This window comes from Perognathus longimembris, chromosome 2 (assembly GCF_023159225.1).
Source record: "Perognathus longimembris pacificus isolate PPM17 chromosome 2, ASM2315922v1, whole genome shotgun sequence".
Classification (NCBI taxonomy): Eukaryota; Metazoa; Chordata; class Mammalia; order Rodentia; family Heteromyidae; genus Perognathus; species Perognathus longimembris.
Genome location: NC_063162.1, coordinates 88,706,266 through 88,724,678, shown reverse-complemented (window position 1 = coordinate 88,724,678; position 18,413 = coordinate 88,706,266). Strand labels below are relative to the sequence as shown.

General features: G+C 37.1%; 1 protein-coding gene and 1 long non-coding RNA gene across 5 annotated transcripts in view; one reads left to right on the top strand and one right to left on the bottom strand.

Annotated features, from left to right (window-relative positions):
- Positions 1-18,413, bottom strand: part of Fam126a (family with sequence similarity 126 member A) — a 98,241-nt gene that overhangs the window by 74,059 nt on the left and 5,769 nt on the right. The gene's annotated exons all lie outside the window — the stretch shown is intronic.
- Positions 17,482-17,666, top strand: LOC125346827. Its single transcript, XR_007210041.1, has 2 exons — positions 17,482-17,566; positions 17,612-17,666. It is a non-coding gene; the product is annotated as an uncharacterized LOC125346827 (long non-coding RNA).

Below are 18,413 nucleotides of genomic sequence, written 5' to 3'. Positions count from 1 at the left end.
TTTTTCCTGTTTGCTGTATTAAATCTTTAATTTTTATGTAACTATCATTAAAAATCTGTTCAAAATAAACAATAGAGCTTAGATTTGATAGAATAATAATCTTTATAACTGGGAATTTCAGTATAAAATAAGAGAAACTATGAAATCTCAAAGTTTTTTGATACTGTCTTAAATTTTCTCATCTATCTGAGATTGTTTAAGTAAAACTGAGGAAAATTAGCAAATAAATAATTATAAAGTCTCTGTTTATCTAACATTCTTACATAACATTATTCAAAAACAAGGTGAATAAAATGTGAAATATAAAATAAAATTTATTAGAAACATTTTCACAATGTAACACTTGAATATTGAAGAAAGAAATACATGTAGAAGACCATACAATCTTTATTATCAGTACTCAGACTGCCTCAATGCACAGGATGAATATACATGTTGCTTTCATAATGTTGATCTTTTCTAAAAATAAGACTTTTATTAATTTAGTGGCAAAATCCAGAGCATGCATGCTCAGAGCTGGCACTCGACCATTTCAGTTTCATCTCCAACTCAAGAAACCTAAAAACTGATCATTTTCCTTAGTATATGAGAGAAAGAGCTCATATTAGGCTTGGAATGAGCAAAATCCTCAAAATCTTTTTCATAAAAATGGTTTCTAAGCTGGATGTGGCTTAGCAGTAGAATGTGTACCTAGCATGCACGAAGCCCTGGGTTCCATTCCACATAAACAAAGAGAGAGCCAGAAGTGGCAGTGTGGCTCAAGAGATAGAGTGCTAGGGCTGGGAATATGGCCTAGTGGCAAGAGTGCTTGCCTCGTATACATGAAGCCCTGGGTTCGATTCCTCAGCACCACACATATAGAAAACGGCCAGAAGTGGCACAAGTGGCTCAAGTGGTAGAGTGCTAGCCTTGAGCAAAAAGAAGCCAGGGAGCCAGGGACCAGTGCTCAGGCCCTGAGTCCATGCCCAGGACTAGCCAAAAAAGAAAAAAGAAAAAAAGAAAAAAAAGGCTTTTAGGGGTTTTAGGGGATGGGAATATGGCCTAGTGGTAAAGTGCTCGCCTTGTATACATGAAGCCCTGGGTTTGATTCCTCATCACCACATATATACAAAAAAAGCCAGAAGTGGCGCTGTGGCTCAAGTGGCAGAGTGATAGCCTTGAGCAAAAAAAGAAGCCAAGGACAGTGCTCAGGCCCTGAGTTCAAGCCCCAGGACTGGCAAAAAAAAAAAAAAGGCTTCTAAACCAGGTTACTCTTGTAAACAACACAAATAACAGATATATAAACATTTATCCAGTGAATGAAAAGGAACATATTTAAAAATCAATGCTAGTTTGGTCCTGAATTCCAGCATTCATTCATTCATTCATTTATGTGCCGGTACTGGGGCTTAAACTCAAGGCCTGGGTGCTCTCCCTAAGCATTTTTGCTCAAGGCTAGTACTCTTGCACTTGAGCCACAGCTCCACTTCCAGCTTTTTGGTGGTTAATTGGATATGAGTCCCATGGACTTTCCTGCCCAGTCTGGTTTTGAACCATAATCCTCAGATCTCAGCCTTCTGAGTAGCTATGATTAGATGCATGAGCCATAGATGCCCGTCTTCATTCTGAATTTTAATACATATTTATCTCATTGATTATTTAACATAAAACCATGAAATAAAAGTTATCCTGGAAGCAAAGAATTTTGTATTAGAGAAAAAAGTAAGGAATTGGAGTTAAAGACATGCTATAAAGCCATGCATTTGTAAGTAATAGTGCAATAACAGAAAAATGACTTTTCCCAAACTGGATACAGTCTAACTGTAGGAGCATCAAACAAATTATATATAATACATGATAAAAATTTATTTCTTAACATACTTGTATAAGAAAGGAATGGAGGTCTATATTCTAAAATAGAAATCTATGAATTAGGTATTAGGAGGAATATCAAAGAGAAAAGCATTAAATGTGTATACAAATTATCAGAAAGAATCTAGTGTCCAGGAAGACAATAAAGAAAACAAAATAATTTCAATGAAACACTGAAAGCCAGGTTTTCACTAAGCTGTAATGGAAAAAAAAGCTGAAAGCAATGGTGTAGGTAAACCAAATATAACTTACAATTATGAGGTAAGAAAAATCCATTACCATTTATTGTAAATGAAGACAATACTGTTAATGGTGTGCTTTTCACATTTAACTTTCTCACCAACAAACTAAGGTATGAAATACTTGTAACATAATGATTGCCTTTATTCCAACATGCAAACTATTATATAGTAATCACCATTACTTAAGGAACACATTCTTATAAGAATGGCTTGTGTGATTCTTCAAATGGATTCATACCTAATTTGTATTTGGCTTTAACTAGAGAAAATGATGTTGAGCTTTTTAAAGTACTTTTCACTTTCTAACAACCTACTTTAAGCATTGCTTGATGTAGAACTCACATTTACAAGTTGTTAAAAACCTATAATACAGAGCTTGGAATATGGCCTAGTGGCAAGAGTGCTTGCCTCATATACATGAAGCCCTGGGTTCGATTCCCCAGTATCACATATATAGAAGACGGCCAGAAGTGGCACTATGGCTCAAGTGGCAGAGTGCTAGCCTTGAGCAAAAAGAAGCCAGGGACAGTGCTCAGGCCTTGAGTAGAAGCTCCAGGGCTGGCCAAAAAAAGAAAAAAGAAAAAAAAACAAACCTATGATATAAAGTGATAGTGCAAGATTAATGGCTTTTTTTTATGCACTAGAACTTTTGTAACCACCCATGGCTATAAATGCAAGTTTTCTTCAAAAATATAGCTCTTTCCAGTTGGGGGTATAGATCAGAGTACTTTTCTAGAATCCACAACATCCTGGGTTTGAAACACCTAGTTCCTGGCATTTCAAAACAAAACAAAGGATTAAAATTAAAGCCATCTGGTCAAGAAACTTCCATTTTCTTGCCAGATTTCTTCCACATATGATTAAAACCATATAACTATTATAAAGTTCAAAAGTGTGTTAGAGATTACAGCCAAAGTTCAGTTTAGGTATCATGATTATAAATTGCACACCCCATCTAATAAATAGTTGTTGGATAAGGGAATAAATTTCACCCTTCACAGTGCTTGTCAAACTTACCATCTGCTCTCCATCTCCACAGCAACGCTATGAGCCTGGACCTTTATTACCTCTGCTTGGGCTACAACAGGCAGCCTTCCTGCTGCTCTTTTCCTCCGTTATACAGTGCATCATGTACATTACTGACCTATCAATCTCCCTGAAAGACCACTCTTCTGTAAACATAGCACATCAGATCTGTCAGATCTACCACATCAAACTCCCCCTATCATATGGTCATAATCTATCTAATTTACCTAATGTGACAAGAGTATCACAGTCTCTGAAATACCAAGCCTCTGCAATCTCCTGTTTACCACACTTCTCTCTGCTATGTCTTCCTTTTGTTCCTTAGCTTATTAAAATCTACTCAAAGGTGGATACTGGTGGCTTGAACCTGTAACTATAGCTACTCAGAAGACTGAGATGCGACTATCATAGTTTGAAGCTAGCTTAGGCAGGAAAATCCATAAGACTCTTATTTCCAATTAACTAGGAAAAAGCCCATAGTGGAGCTGTGGCTCAAGTGGTACAGTCCTAACCACGAGCCAAATAGTTCAGAGACAAAGCCCATGTCCTGAGTGTAAGCCTCAGGTACCCTTCCCTTCCTACCCCCATATGAAAAGATCAGTCAATTAATATAGATAACCTTGTCCTAAGTCTAAACAGTCCATTGATTTAAGTTATGTATTTCACTAAATCTAAGAATATCACAAATGATTTTAAATGTATATTGGGTAGAGATCTAAAGAACAATTATTAACTATTATTACAATTTTATTAACAATTAAAGATTTTTCCAGAATGTTTGTCATCTTTTAAAATATATATTTATAGTATATGCTAAATGATTCAAATATTGCTTCTGCAAATCCAAGTTCTTTTCGTTCATTTCTGGCAAATAAGACACAAAGATTGCAAAGTTTATGTTAAAAGATTTTACGAAATTGCTATAAAATTAACTGTTAGGTTAGGTATAATGGTACACATCTGTAATCCAGATCTTCAGAGGTAAGTCTAGGATATATAGCAATACACTGCCAAGAAAAAAAGTACTGGGCTGGGAATATGGCCTAGTAGTAGAGTGCCTGCCTCCCATACATGAAGCCCTGTGTTTGATTACTCAGCACCACATATATAGAAAAAGCCAGAAGTAGCACTGTGGCTCAAGTGGCAGAGTGCTATCCTTGAGCAAAATGAAGCCAGGAACAGTGCTCAGGCCCTGAGTTCAAACCCCAGAACTGGCAAAAAAGAAGGAAAAAGAAAAAAAAAAAAAGGTACTAACTGCACAACAGCACACATCTATAATCCTAGCTAGTTGGGTGGCAGAGATAGGAGGTTCAAGGCCAAATAACTAAAATGAAATAGTTGAAGTAAAAAGGGCTAGAAGCCTGGCTCAAGTTCAAACTCCAGTACTACCAAAACAGTTTTTTTGAACTATAAAAATTACCTCAACAGCAATTATTATACAAATGCATGGCTACTACCACAGTGATTAAGGAATGCTTTTACTTATTCATAAGATCAGGACCTTAACTTGACAGACTTGTTATTTAATCCCTGTCAAATTCATACAGTTTATCCAGAGTACTGACTGGCAGAGTCAAAGAACTAAGTAAAAACAACATAGACTGGGAGGTCATATGAAGGGATAATGCATTCAATATTTTTATATATGCAAAGACAATTACTATATATTCAATAATCCATCAAGCCCTTGAGTGCTTATGGACTACAATGCAAAAAGTATTTCTATTATTCTGCACTATTGACAAAGGAACAGTTAAATATTTTCTGTGTCCTTAAGGAGCATATAATCTAGATGTTAAAGTAAGAGAGGAAAATACACAAGGAAAAAGTAAATCAAGGTGGTACTATACATTTTCTAGATCGCTATTCTCATGTTAAAATTGTGAGAAATAAACCAGTAATGTAGAGTTTAAAACAAGGGTTCTACCGAGTATACGATTATAAAATAGCCACAAAATTTCTATTGAAAGAGAAAATAAACACACAAAAACTACACATACTTTGGCAGAATATCTACCTTCCATCCCCACTAATATTTTTCCTTACTGGTAGTTTTTCTTTGCATGGCTCTACTTAAATCTTTTGCACATAATTAAAAGAAATATACAACCTTCTCATGATGTTATCCCAATTATTTTTTCTATACTAGCAGTAGTTCTCAAAAATTCACCATTAGAGGGGCTGGGGATATGGCCTAGTGGCAAGAGTGCTTGCCTTGTATACATGAGGCCCTGGGTTCGATTCCCCAGCATCACATATATAGAAAATGGCCAGAAGTGGCGCTGTGGCTCGTGGCAGAGTGTAGCCTTGAGCAAAAAGAAGCCAGGGACAGTGCTCAGGCCCTGAGTCCAAGGCCAGGACTGGCAAAAAATAAAAAAATAAATAAAATTCACCATTAGAAAGTTCTAATATGAAGCCTATGATGACACATTTCTGTAATCTGGTATTGGGGAGGTTGAGGTAAGAGGAGCTTAAGTTTGAGGCCAGCTTAGGCTACATGATAAGATCCAGGAAGGAAGGAAGGAAGGATGAATGAATGAAGAAAGAAAGAAAGAAAGAAAGAGAGCAAAGGAGAGAAAGCAAGAAAGAAGTGAAAGAAAAAGCAAAAAAGCAAAAAAGAAAGAGAAAGAAGAGAGAGAAAGGAAGAAGAGAAAGAATGAGAGAAAGAAAAGAAATCTAACTATGATTTTAAAAATTAGGGCTGGGGATATGGCCTAGCCTCTAATACATGAAGCCTGGGTTCGATTCCCCAGCACCACATATACAGAAAACTGACAGAAGTGGCGCTGTGGCTCAAGTGGCAGAGTGCTAGCCTTGAGAAAAAAGAAGCCAGGGACAGTGCACAGGCCTTGGCAAAAAAAAAAAAAGAAAAAAAAATTAGCTAAATATCACACCACCAAAAAATATTCTCAATGTATAATTTTAACACTGGTATGTACCACCATGCCCAGCTAACTGATATAATTGTTTTGTCTTGATTGAGCATAATATGCTGATGGCAGACAGGGTGAAAACTATAGGGTCACAAGAAGAACATGACAGGGTACAAGGAAGAAAAGTCCCCTATTCACAGTCCTGTCAGTTGTTTGCATCTGATTTTAAAGAAGATAGTTTATTTTCCACACTAGCACTGCAGTGCTGGGAGTAAATCTCATTCACAGAGTATGTGCTCAAGACCTAGATCAATCAATTAATCACTAGTACTTACCTCAGTGCCTACATCCCAGCAACAAACATTCTCCAAAAGTGTACAGATGCAACGTAAGTTTAAATCCCCAAATTAGATCAAAATTCTTGCTTCCTCATAATTTTTTGTTCTACTTTACTGGATGATAAACACAATTTTGCCCCCTCCTGGGACTTTTAATTCATTCTGTAGTTAATTCGGTTCCCCATACTTTCAAAACTTGTAAACTACCATCTAAATAATAAAATAACGGATGTCTTAACTTTTGTACATATTCAAAATATTCATATCTAGTAAAGTATCTCAAAACACTATAAGAATTGATTAAACACAGCACTATTGATATATGTGCCTCAATTTTTAGAACAACAAAAGGAAATCACTGGTAAAAATTGTGCATGTATTTAGCTTACAGCTAAATCATATAATGAAAAAATACTGAAAATAGCTATGGTGACTCAGTATGAGTATGCCTATCAGAGGGCATGAAAACAATTTTTAAAATGGGTATGAACCAACAATGGTATGTGCTACCACTGTTGATCTTAACACAGGCAGAATAGGATCTAATATTATGTACACACAACTATCCCAAATTAACATCATATTAAAATTATCTTATGCTGCTTTTTTCTATTTTTTACTTTCAGAAAGCTCTGTTACTACAGGAGCATCTTGAACACAAACGTCCACAAACACTTTCTCCTTACCAAACTGAACAAATTCAGTTGAACTGCTGTATTGGAGGAGGCAAACAGTTACTACTCTCTCTACTACTCAAATATCCATCTCCCATATTCTTTAGAATATGTAAAAAGTTTTTTTTTATTTTGGCATTAAGTTTGGCAATCTGTTATTTAAGAATAATCAAATAAATTAAGGGCATTGGAGATTTTGCTATACCCCAGTAAGCAAGCTATATATATTAGCTAAGGTTGTTGTAACAGACTGGGAAAATTACACACAGAAATTTATGCTCTCAGAGTTCTCTAGGCAAGAAGTGTGAGATCACAATATCAGCAGGGTTGATTCTTTTAAGCGCTCTGCTCTGAGATCTGTTTCTGACCTTCCGCCTTGTCTTGTAGGTTGCTACCTTCTTCCTGACTTCACTTCGTCTTTTTCTCAACCATAGTATTGTTCAAATTTCATATCCTTTCAATAATTCTAGTCATCTAGGATTAGGGTTCTCCCTGACCGATTTTATCTTAATTACTCTGGAAAGATCTTACTGCCAAGCACAGAAACATTCTGAAGTGCTAGGGTGAAAGAGGAGATACACATCAGCCCCTAATAGCATCAAAGCAACAATACAACAATAAATATGGTTTGGTTCTTCTTTTCTTTTTCTTTATTTTTTTGTGCAAGTTCTGAGACTTGAATTCAAGGCCTCAAGGTCTCAGTTGGCTTTTTCACTTACAGCTGGCACTCTGTTGCTTGAGCCATACCTATACTTCTTTTTCTTTTTAAATTATTTATTTATTTACTGTCAAAGCGATGTACAGAGGGATTACAGTTTCATATGTAAGGCAGTAAGTACATTTCTTATCAAACTTGTTATCTCCTCCCTCATTTTTCTCCCACCTTTCCCCCTCACCAGTTCCCTCCCCACTCCAGTTCTACAGTTGGTTTACAGCATATTTAGTCTTGTAAGTATTGTTGTTGCATTGGTTTGCCTTTGATGTTCCCCTTCTTTCCCTGTTCTGAAAAACATATATACAATACCCAGGGTACCAACATCAGTTACAGTGACATCACAGTTAAAACCATGGGGAAGAAAAAGGCATAATTTCACATGGTATGTTGAAAATAACAACAATGATAAAAACCACTTGTTTCCATAACGTGGAGTTCATTTCGCTTCACATCGTCTTATGTGTTCATATGTACTAGCTATTGAGATATTGTGATCTTCTGCAAGGACTACTGGCACAAGAATAGGCCTGAGGACCAATGGAATAGAAGAAGTGAAGACCCCGAAATGAACCCGCAAACCTATGGCCACTTCATCTTTGCTAAAGGAGTTAAAAAAAAAAAAAAACAGGATGGAAGAAAGACAGCCTCTTCAACAAATGGTGCTGGCAAAATTGGTTAAACACCTGTAAGAAACTAAAACTAGATCCTTATATGGCACCCTGTGCCAGAATCAATTCCAAATGGATCCAAGACCCTGAGGTAAAAGCAGATACCCTGAAAACATTGCTGGAAGTATTATGAGAAACACTTGGACTCCTTGGCACCGGTAGAAACTTTTTTAATAAAGGCCCTAGAACACAACAAATCAAAGAAAGACTGGACAAATGGGATTGCAAGAAACTGCAGGGCTTCTGCACAGCAAAGGACACAGCCAGAAAGATAAATAGAAAGCCCTCAGATTGGGAGATCTTCACTGGCCATACAACAAACAAGGGCCTCATATCTAAAATATACTTAGAACTCAAAAAATTAAGCTCCCCCAAAACAAATTCCCAAAGAAACAACTGCTCCCTTAATAAAGGGGCTAAAGACTTAAAGAGGAACTTCTCGAAGAAGAAATGAGAATGGCCAAGAGGCACATGAAGAAGTGCTCAGCATCATTGGCCATAAAAGAAATGCAAATCAAAACAACATTGAAATTTCACCTCATCCCAGTGAGAATGAAGAAAACTAATAACAACAGATGCTGGTAGGGATGTGGCCAAAAGGGACCCCTACTACACTGTTGGTGGGAATGTAAAATTGTTCAACAACTGTGGAAAGCAGTGTGGAGGTTCCTCAAAAGGCTAAACATAGAGCTCCCCTATGATCCAGCAATGCCACTTTTGGGCATTTACCCAAAGGATTACAAGCAAGATCACACTAATGCTGCCAGCACAGCTATGTTCATTGCAGCACCACTTAGCCATTGCTAAAATATGGAACCAACCCAGATGCCCTTCAGTATATAAATGGATCAAGAAAATGTGGTACATATACACAATGGAATTCTATGCTTCCATCAGAAGGAATGACATTGCCCCATTCATAAGGAAATGGAAGGACTTGGAAAAATAGTAAATGAAGTGAAACAGACTCAAAGAAACAAAGACTCTATGGTTTCCCTCATTGGTAGTAATTAGTACTTCTGGCTTTTTGCTGGTTAACTGGAGATGAGAATCTCTCAGATTTGTCTGCTGGGGATGTCTCAGAACTATGATTCTCAGATCTCAGGCTTTTGAATAGCTAGAATTATAGGCATGAGCCATCAGCATCCAGCCTGGCTCTTCTTTTCTTATACTAAACCTGCTTAAATGTCATCCACTTATTCATAAGCTATTAAGTATCTATGTAATAGATGTACAAAAAAGAATATGACCTAGTAGCTGACTTAAGAAATTCTCAGTCTACTAAAGGAGACAAGTAAACCTAAAACCAACAGAGCTGAGTGTCACTAAATCCCTATTGAAATGAATCAATACAAATCAGGGTACAAACAACAAAATAATTAAAATAAATGTTATATGGAAAGTGAGGAAGAACATAAAACATGGTTCATTTTGCTATTCATTCCTCTTTCCTCTCTCTTTCCCAAACATAATAGCATATAAAAATGTCTTTTCCAAAGTACAGCTCTACTTTAATTCCTTAAAGCCTTTTGCATTCTCAGTGGCAGTTTTCCGGGCTGCAATGTTGGGGACAAAGAAAAAGAGAAATGTCAAGAGAGCCAAATTCCAATTAACTTGTGGGTTGATGTTGTAGCATGAGTCACTGCCCTTTAATAAGCTGGAATGAACTTCCATCATTAAAGAAGTCTGCCAATAGAGATCGTTATGTTTAATAGAAAATGGTGGGCCAAGTTGGGGGGGGGGGTGCAACAACAACAAAAAAAGCAAGTGAACACTATTAATGGCAGCATTGCCACTATTAGGGCACAGTAATAACAGTATCAAATCTGGACCAATTTATCTCAGTAGTATATAGAGCATTTACCTAGTCTATGTGAGGCTCTGGGTTCAATTCCTACACACACACACACACTCACACACACACACACACACCCACACACACACCACAAATCTTGACTGAACAAACTTCTGTCTGATTCTTCCCAATCAGAAACTTGGTAGATCTCACTAATATGCTGTTTTTCTACATTTGAAAAAAAGATATAGTAATCAAAGAAGACAAATAGTATAATCATATTGAGTCATTTTAACTAGGATAATAGTCAATTTGTCTTACCAGAGGCTGAATTATAAAATTATATTTAAAGTTTTCAATAATATCAAGTCTTATACTAGTATAACAAAACATGTACCCTAGACATTGCTTTATAGTTAATTATGAAACTAAAATTGACACAACAAAAAATTCTGTTAGTTCTACTCATTCTTTAAAGTCCTGTAAAAATTGTTAATCTTTACAGTATTATATATTTCTTTTTCAATTGCACACTGTTACTGAAAAAACAGGTTTATTACTCCCCCAAAAAATGTTTCACTCCCTCCACTAATAATTCCTAATTGGTGGAATTCAAATTTAATATGCACATTGTATTATAGTAAACTCTTTGGAGATTTATGATGTGGTGACATCAAGAATATCTGTTGCGGGGCTGGGGATATGGCCTAGTGGCAAGAGTGCCTGCCTCGGATACACGAGGCCCTAGGTTCAATTCCCCAGCACCACATATACAGAAAACGGCCAGAAGCGGCGCTGTGGCTCAAGTGGCAGAGTGCTAGCCTTGAGCGGGAAGAAGCCAGGGACGGTGCTCAGGCCCTGAGTCCAAGGCCCAGGACTGGAAAAAAAAAAAAAGAATATCTGTTGCAATAACTATCTGTGGCCCATTCACAATAATTCCACAAGTAGGCTGACTCTTCAAAAGGACCTACTGTATATGACATATATGTAGTCCTCATACAGATAATAACAAGTTTTAATCTTATTTTCTTTAAATATATTTTATTGTTATTATAGAAGTGATATACAGAGGTAGTCCTATTTTTTATATGCTCTTTTTTTGTCTTGTCCTTTTCTTTTCAACCTAACATTATCACTGGTAAAAAGAATATCTCATTTTCAAGTAAGGGCAATTGTTTAAAAATTAGAAAAATATGATAGAGGAAGTTATTAAAGTGGGGGGAGGCGTACACGCACCAGTCCTGGAGCTTTTTCTGAGTAGTTTATTAGAGACCAGAGCCTCACAGACTTTCCTGACCAAGCTGGGTTTGAACCACAATCCTCTGATCTCAGCCTCCTAAGTAGCTAGGATTACAGGCATGAGTCACCAGCACCTGGCTGAAAAGACTCCTTTTATAAAAGTTTAAATAGAAGGCCAGGTACCAGTGGCTCATGCCTATAATCCTAGCTACTTATGAGGGTGAGATCTGATGACTGTGGTTTGAGGCCAGTCCAGGCAGACAAATCCAAGAGATTCATCTCTAATTAACCAGCAGAAAAAGATGTAAGCAGAGAAGTGGCTCAAGCAGTAGAGTACCACCCTTGTGTGGAAAAGCTAAGAGAAAATGTGAGATCCAGAGTTCAAGACCTAATACATTGTATGCACTTACACACACACAAATGCACAAAGTCAAAATAGAAAATATAGTGTATACAAAACAGTTATATCAAGCTTAACTCAGATTTCTAAATTTCTCTTCCCTTCTTTTATTTTGTCATAGCAAGAAGCTTCAATTCAACATGTCAATTTATAAGTACAATGTATCTTGAAAAAAAATCTGATTTTATGATTCCTCTTTTAACCCTCTACAGTGGTTAAACATGGTTCAGTAAGTAGAGCATGGCATAAGAAAAACCATCTTAACTATGGGGACCAAAAACTCAAGACACTTTCCAGCAAGTTATTTAACCTTTCTAAGTTTCAGCTTCCTCAGTCATGAAAAGTCATAACATCCACCATATAGGAATGTTTTTGGGATTAAACTTAAAAGAGGAATGATGGGTGAATACTCAATGTACATATATTAAAACAGAATTGAGGGGGAGGGTTGGCGGCATGGTTCAAGTGTAGAGTGCCAACCAATGAGAGAAAGTATCAGATACCAAGTTTGAGTCCTGAGTCTTGGACCAAAAAAAAAAAAAAATTGCATAGACAGGATGGGAGAATGATGAAGAGTGACACTGACTAAGATGCATTGTATACATAAATTAATATCATGGATTGGAAAAACAAATTTCTATCAAACACACAATAATAATAATACAAGCAAGGAACTGACACACTGTACTCAATGAAACATTTAATGATCACTAACTAAGTATTTATCATTTGGACAATTATGAATGAATTCAAGATTTTACCATTTCCAAAGTATGACATTAATTCTTTTTTTTTTTTGCCAGTCCTGGGCCTTGAACTCAGGGCCTGAGCACTGTCCCTGGCTTCCTTTTGCTCAAGGCTAGCACTCTGCCACTTCAGCCACAGCGCCACTTCTGGCCATTTTCCGCATATGTGGTGCTGGGGAATTGAACCTAGGACTTCATGTATACAAGGCAAGCACTCTTGCCACTAGGCCATATCCCCAGCCCTCACATTAATTCTATACTGATTAATCTAGTACAGCAGCCTCACCTACTGCTATGACTCCAATGGCTCATTACCTACTTGTTCTTTAACCCCCTCTGTAAATGTAGTTTTCATATACAATCTATGAATCTTTTAAATAAAAATCTATCAGTTTTTTCAGTGTTCATTCTTTAACTTTGCAGCAGTGTCTTCTCTTCTGAAACTCTACTTCTCAACCTCACTGGCTTCATTATTCTTGTTCTATAACCCATATTACCATTTTTCGAGTTTTCTACACTTCTGTAACATTCTGATTTGCATGTCTTAGTTGATGTTTTTGCTCTATACGTTCTGTCACCTTCTCCACTCCCTTATCAGAACCCATCTGAGGTTCTGTCCTTTCCCAAAACAGTCTCTCCCTCCTCTTTTCTTTTCTTCCTCCTCCTCCTCTTCTTCCTTCTTTCTTCTTTCCTCCTCTTCCTCCTCTTCTTCTACTACTTCTTTTTTCATCCTCCTCCTCTCCTACTTCTAGTTTTAGAAAGGATTTATTTTAGTATATTAGGGCTAAAGTAGGGAGAAATGGGGAAGGAGCATTTCCTGCTCCCTGTGAGGAAAATGGGAGTTAAACATGCAAAATGATGGTTTCTATCTGTAGCTTTTATACATGTATGTGCGCTCGCTCCCTCTCTCTCCCTCCTTTTCTCTCTTCCTCCTCTCCCTCTCTCTCTACTAAACTGGTAAGTATGCATTGCTCTAGGGACTGTGTTGTTACTTTTACCACAGTAACATCTATGAATGAATCACTAGGAATTTAGATCAATGTATGTATCTAGCAAGCTCAAAGAGGTCAGATCGCAATTTTTATGTCTTCAATGGAAGGAAATAAGGAGTATAGTGTATTGATTGAACCCAATATCCAATCTGAGTTAACTAAACATTATGTTTTAAAAAGGAAAAGAAGTCCAGGTATGGTATCAATAAACCCAGTTATCCTAGTTACTCAGAAGGTGGAGATCAGGGGGATCAGAGTTCAAGGCCAATCTGGGCAAAAAAGTTAGCAAGATTCCATCTCAACCAATAAACCAGGCATGGTAGTGATTATGTACTTGTACTCCCAGCTATTTGAGAAGTGTAAGAAGGTTGATCACAGTTGAAGGCTGACCTGGGCAACAAACATGAGACCCTATCTTGAAAAAACAACTAAAGCAGAAAGGGTTGAAGACATGGCTCAAATGGTAGAGTGTCCAGTAGGCTCAAGGCCCTGAGTTTAAACCCTCAGTACGAGAGAGAGAGAGAGAGAGAGAGAGAGAGAGAGAGAGAGAGAGAGAGAGAGAAAACAAAGAGTTCAAAAAGAGCCCTAATCAAATTATTTTAAAAGGGGGAAAACAAAAGTTTACAAAGAAAAATAGAGCATACTGCTTGCCCAATTTAGGCATTTTTATAGTTCATTATTCTTCTTCTCTTAAGTGCCCAAGCCTATATAGCTCTTTTCCTTATTCTTTTTCTTTTTAGTTTTTTGGGAAAGTCTCCTAAGTAAGTGGAACTAGAGGGATATGTCACTGTGTATGGCCTTTATGCATCATTCTCTTAAAAAAAGAGTAAATGTAAATATTCCAACAGCTGAAACCTAAATTAATATTCATAGTATAATTTAAGAACTCATATACAATGTTTTTATTAAGTACAAATGACCGTATATGTTTATATGAGAAAACAACTACTGTTTACCAACTAGTCAAAGGACTCTTTAAAAGGTTCAGGGTTGGGAATATGGCCTAGTGGCAAGAGTGCTTGCCTCCTATACATGAAGCCCTGAGTTTGATTCCTCACCACCACATACATAGAAGACGGCCAGAAGTGGCGCTGTGGCTCAAGTGGTAGAGGTGCTAGCCTTGAGCAAAAAGAAACCAGGAACAGTGCTCAGGCCTTGAGTCCAAGGACCAGGACTGGAAAAAAAAAAAGAAAGAAAGAAAAGAAATTTATGCACTGCCTTACATATGAAACTGTAACCCCTCTGTACATCACTTTGACAATAAAGAAATATTTTTAAGACTCTTTTTTCAATAAAACATACAGTAAACTATTATCATTTAACGGGCTGGGAATATGGCCTAGTGGCAAGAGCGCTTGCCTCGTATACTTGAAGCCCTAGGTTCGATTCCTCAGCACCACATATATGGGAAACGGCCAGAAGTGGCGCTGTGGCTCAAGTGGCAGAGTGCTAGCCTTGAGCAAAAGGAAGCCAGGGACAGTGCTCAGGCCCTGAGTCCAAGCACCAGGACTGGCAAAAAAAAAAAAAAAAAAAAGACAAAGAACTAATATCATTTAACATTCACTACTATGAGGCTATTCTAATGCAAGGCTCAAAAGTGACAAAATACTTGAATTACAAGGGAAAAGTACTATGTTGAAAAAACTTCTTAATCTCATATTTTATATGAATATAACATTCTTTATGACATATACAATCTCTAAATAAAAATTAATCTTGAGGAGCAAAATATTAAAATGTGAATTATATTCAGCACAATATATAAATAACACTGTTAAATCTCATCTCATTTCACCCTACTCCAGGATTATCTGCCATAACCATACTAGGCTATATTTATTAAAATAGAAGAATTCGATTCCCGGTCAGGAAACCAAAAAAATAAAATAAAATAGAAGAAGATATGATATAAACACAGAACCAACTATTAATTAAAATAACTGTGCAAGAGAAAAAATTAAACTATTCATATAAATAATCATATTCACTTCTGAGTGATACAAAGTGAGGAAATTATCCTAACTAAGAAAAACTTGGAAACTTATTTTAAAGTATGGACTATGTCGTCAGATATGAATTTGGAACTGTAAACTTAGGAGATGTTCATCTTGAACAAGCCATAACCTCTTCATCTCAGTTTCTTTATTATTTCTATAAAGAAATATTTTTGTTGGTGGTGGTAGTGGTCATGGGACTTCAACTCAGGACCTATGAGACCACTCTGACCCACAGCTCCATTTCCAGTTTTCTGGTAGTCAACTGGGGATAAGAATCTCATGGACTTTCCTGCCTGGGCTGGCTTTGAACCATAATCTCTATAACTTAGCCTCCTGAGTAGCCAGGATTACAGGTATGAGCCACTGGCACCCAGCTTAGAATCAATCATCTTTACGTCATAAAGTTATATAATTAAATAAAATTGTGCTATATACTAAGAAAGTAAGTACAAAAATCTCAATAAATTGTAATAAAAAGCTAGACATTTTTACAACTAAAATATTTCAGACCTCCAAGAAAGAAAGAAATTGCTAGATCACAGGAAGATGAAAATTGTTCAATTGTTCTCTCTCTCTCTCACACACACACACACATACATACATATATAAAGCTAGAAAACAAATCATTTAAAAAGGTAATATGGCTGGGAATATGGCCTAGTGGCAAGAGCACCTGCCTTATATACATGAAGTCCTGGGTTTGATTCCCCAGCACCACATATATAGAAAACGGCAGGAAGTGGCGCTGTGGCTCAACTGGCAGAGTGCTAGCCTTGAGCAAAAAGAAACCAGGGACAGTGCTCAGGCCCTGAGTCCAAGGCCCAGGACTAGCAAAAAAAAAAAAAAAAAAAAAGGTAATACAAAAGGAAAATGTAACACTATTATATCACTCTCCTATAGCTAATCAAATATACCACAATTTAAAGAAAAAAAATCAGAGTTTTGTTTTGTTGTGTTTTTTCCCCAAGAAGAACAATATTTGGTAAAATCTACTAGGAAATGGTCTGATATGATTCATCAACCAATAGGTTAAAGAAAAAAAAAGGTCATCTCTTAATGTACATTGTGACTCCATGTGATCAAGTTTAATATCTTTCTCAGTTCTAAAACAAGAAAGAAATAGAAGATTGTTTCCTTAATATACCATAAATAAAACTGTGATGGTTCACAACTGTAATGTCAGCTACTTGCGAGGCAGAGATAGGATGATCCAGGTTCAAAGGCAAGCTGAGCAAAAAAGTAGGGAGACCTTTCTCAAGAAAAAAAAAAAAGCAAAACAAAAAACAAAAAACCTGGGGCTGGGGATATGGCCTAGTGGCAAGAGCGCTTGCCTCATATACTTGAAGCCCTGGGTTCGATTCCCCAGCACCACATATACAGAAAATGGCCAGAAGTGGCGCTGTGACTCAAGTGGCAGAGTGTTAGCCTTGAGCAAAAGGAAGCCAGGGACAGTGCTCAAGCCCTGAGTCCAAGGCCCAGGACTGGCAAAAAAAACAAACAAACAAACCTGGGATAGCTGGGTGCCAGTGGCTGAAATATGGAATCCTAGCTTCTCAAGAGGCTGAGATCTGAGAATCACAATTCAAATCCAGACTAGGCAGACAAATCTGACTCTTAGCTCCACTTAGCAAAAGGCCAGAAATGGAAGTATGCCTCAAGTAGTAGAGTGCCAGCCTTGACCAAAAAAGCTATGTGACAGAGTACAAGGTTGAGTTTTGCTTCAGTACATCAAAAACAAAACAAAAAACCAAGGCATGGTAGTACATAATTCCAGCCACATGAGAGGCAAGGGTATTCATAGGACTAAAGACATCTCCAGGTGAAAACTTTAGAGCCTGTTTGAAAAATGACAAAGGCAAAAAAGACTGAGGTGTAACTCAACTGGTGGAGCACCTACCTAGCAAACTTAAGGCATGGAATAAAAAGCCCAATAGAGCAACCCTCCCACAAATTTTAATACACAACTATAAAACTCTCAAAGCATTCTTATTCAAATGAGAAGTAAGCCAAGTATACCTGTATTCATTGCTATAATATTATCATGAGTTCCAATAGTATATCTGTATTCATTACTATAATATTATCATGAGTTCCAATCAATGCAATTTAAGGAAAAGAATTGCATGTATCTGGGTGTGGTGGAGCACAACTATAATCCTAGTATTTAGGAGGCTGAAGCAGAAGTATTTTATGTTTGAGACCAGCCTGGGATATGTAGCAAAAACCTATACTCCAGAAAAGAAATCAGTGACTTACAACCCTACGTTAGAATACACTGAATACAAATAAGCTAAAGATGTTAGTGTTAAAAAGAAACTGAGACATTAATAAAAGAGAAGTAGGTATTATCCAATCAGAGAATGGGAAAAGTGCTTTCCAAGCAAGCAGAAACCATAAAAATGTGGTAGATATAACCATAGCAAAAAGGTTAAAAACTGTTGCTTATTGCTGGTGTCTCACACTAGAATCCTAGCTACTCAGGAGACTGAGATCTGAGGATCCCAGTTCAAAGCCAGCCCAGGTAGGAAAGTCTGTAAAACTCTTATCTCCAATTAATCACCAGAGAACTGGAAGTGGAGCAGTGGCTCAAAGTCATAGAGAGTTAGCCTTGTGCAAGAAAACTCAGGGACAGGGCTTAGTCCCTGAGTTCAAGCCCCATGACTGACTAAAACAAAAAAAAGGAGGGGCGTTAAAAAATTTTTAATATAGGGCTGGGGATATGGCCTAGTGGCAAGAGTGCTTGCCTGTATACATGAGGCCCTGGGTTCAATTCCCCAGCACCACATATATAGAAAATGGCTAGAAGTGGCGCTGTGGCTCAAGTGGTAGAGTGCTAGCCTTGAGCAAAAAGAAGCCA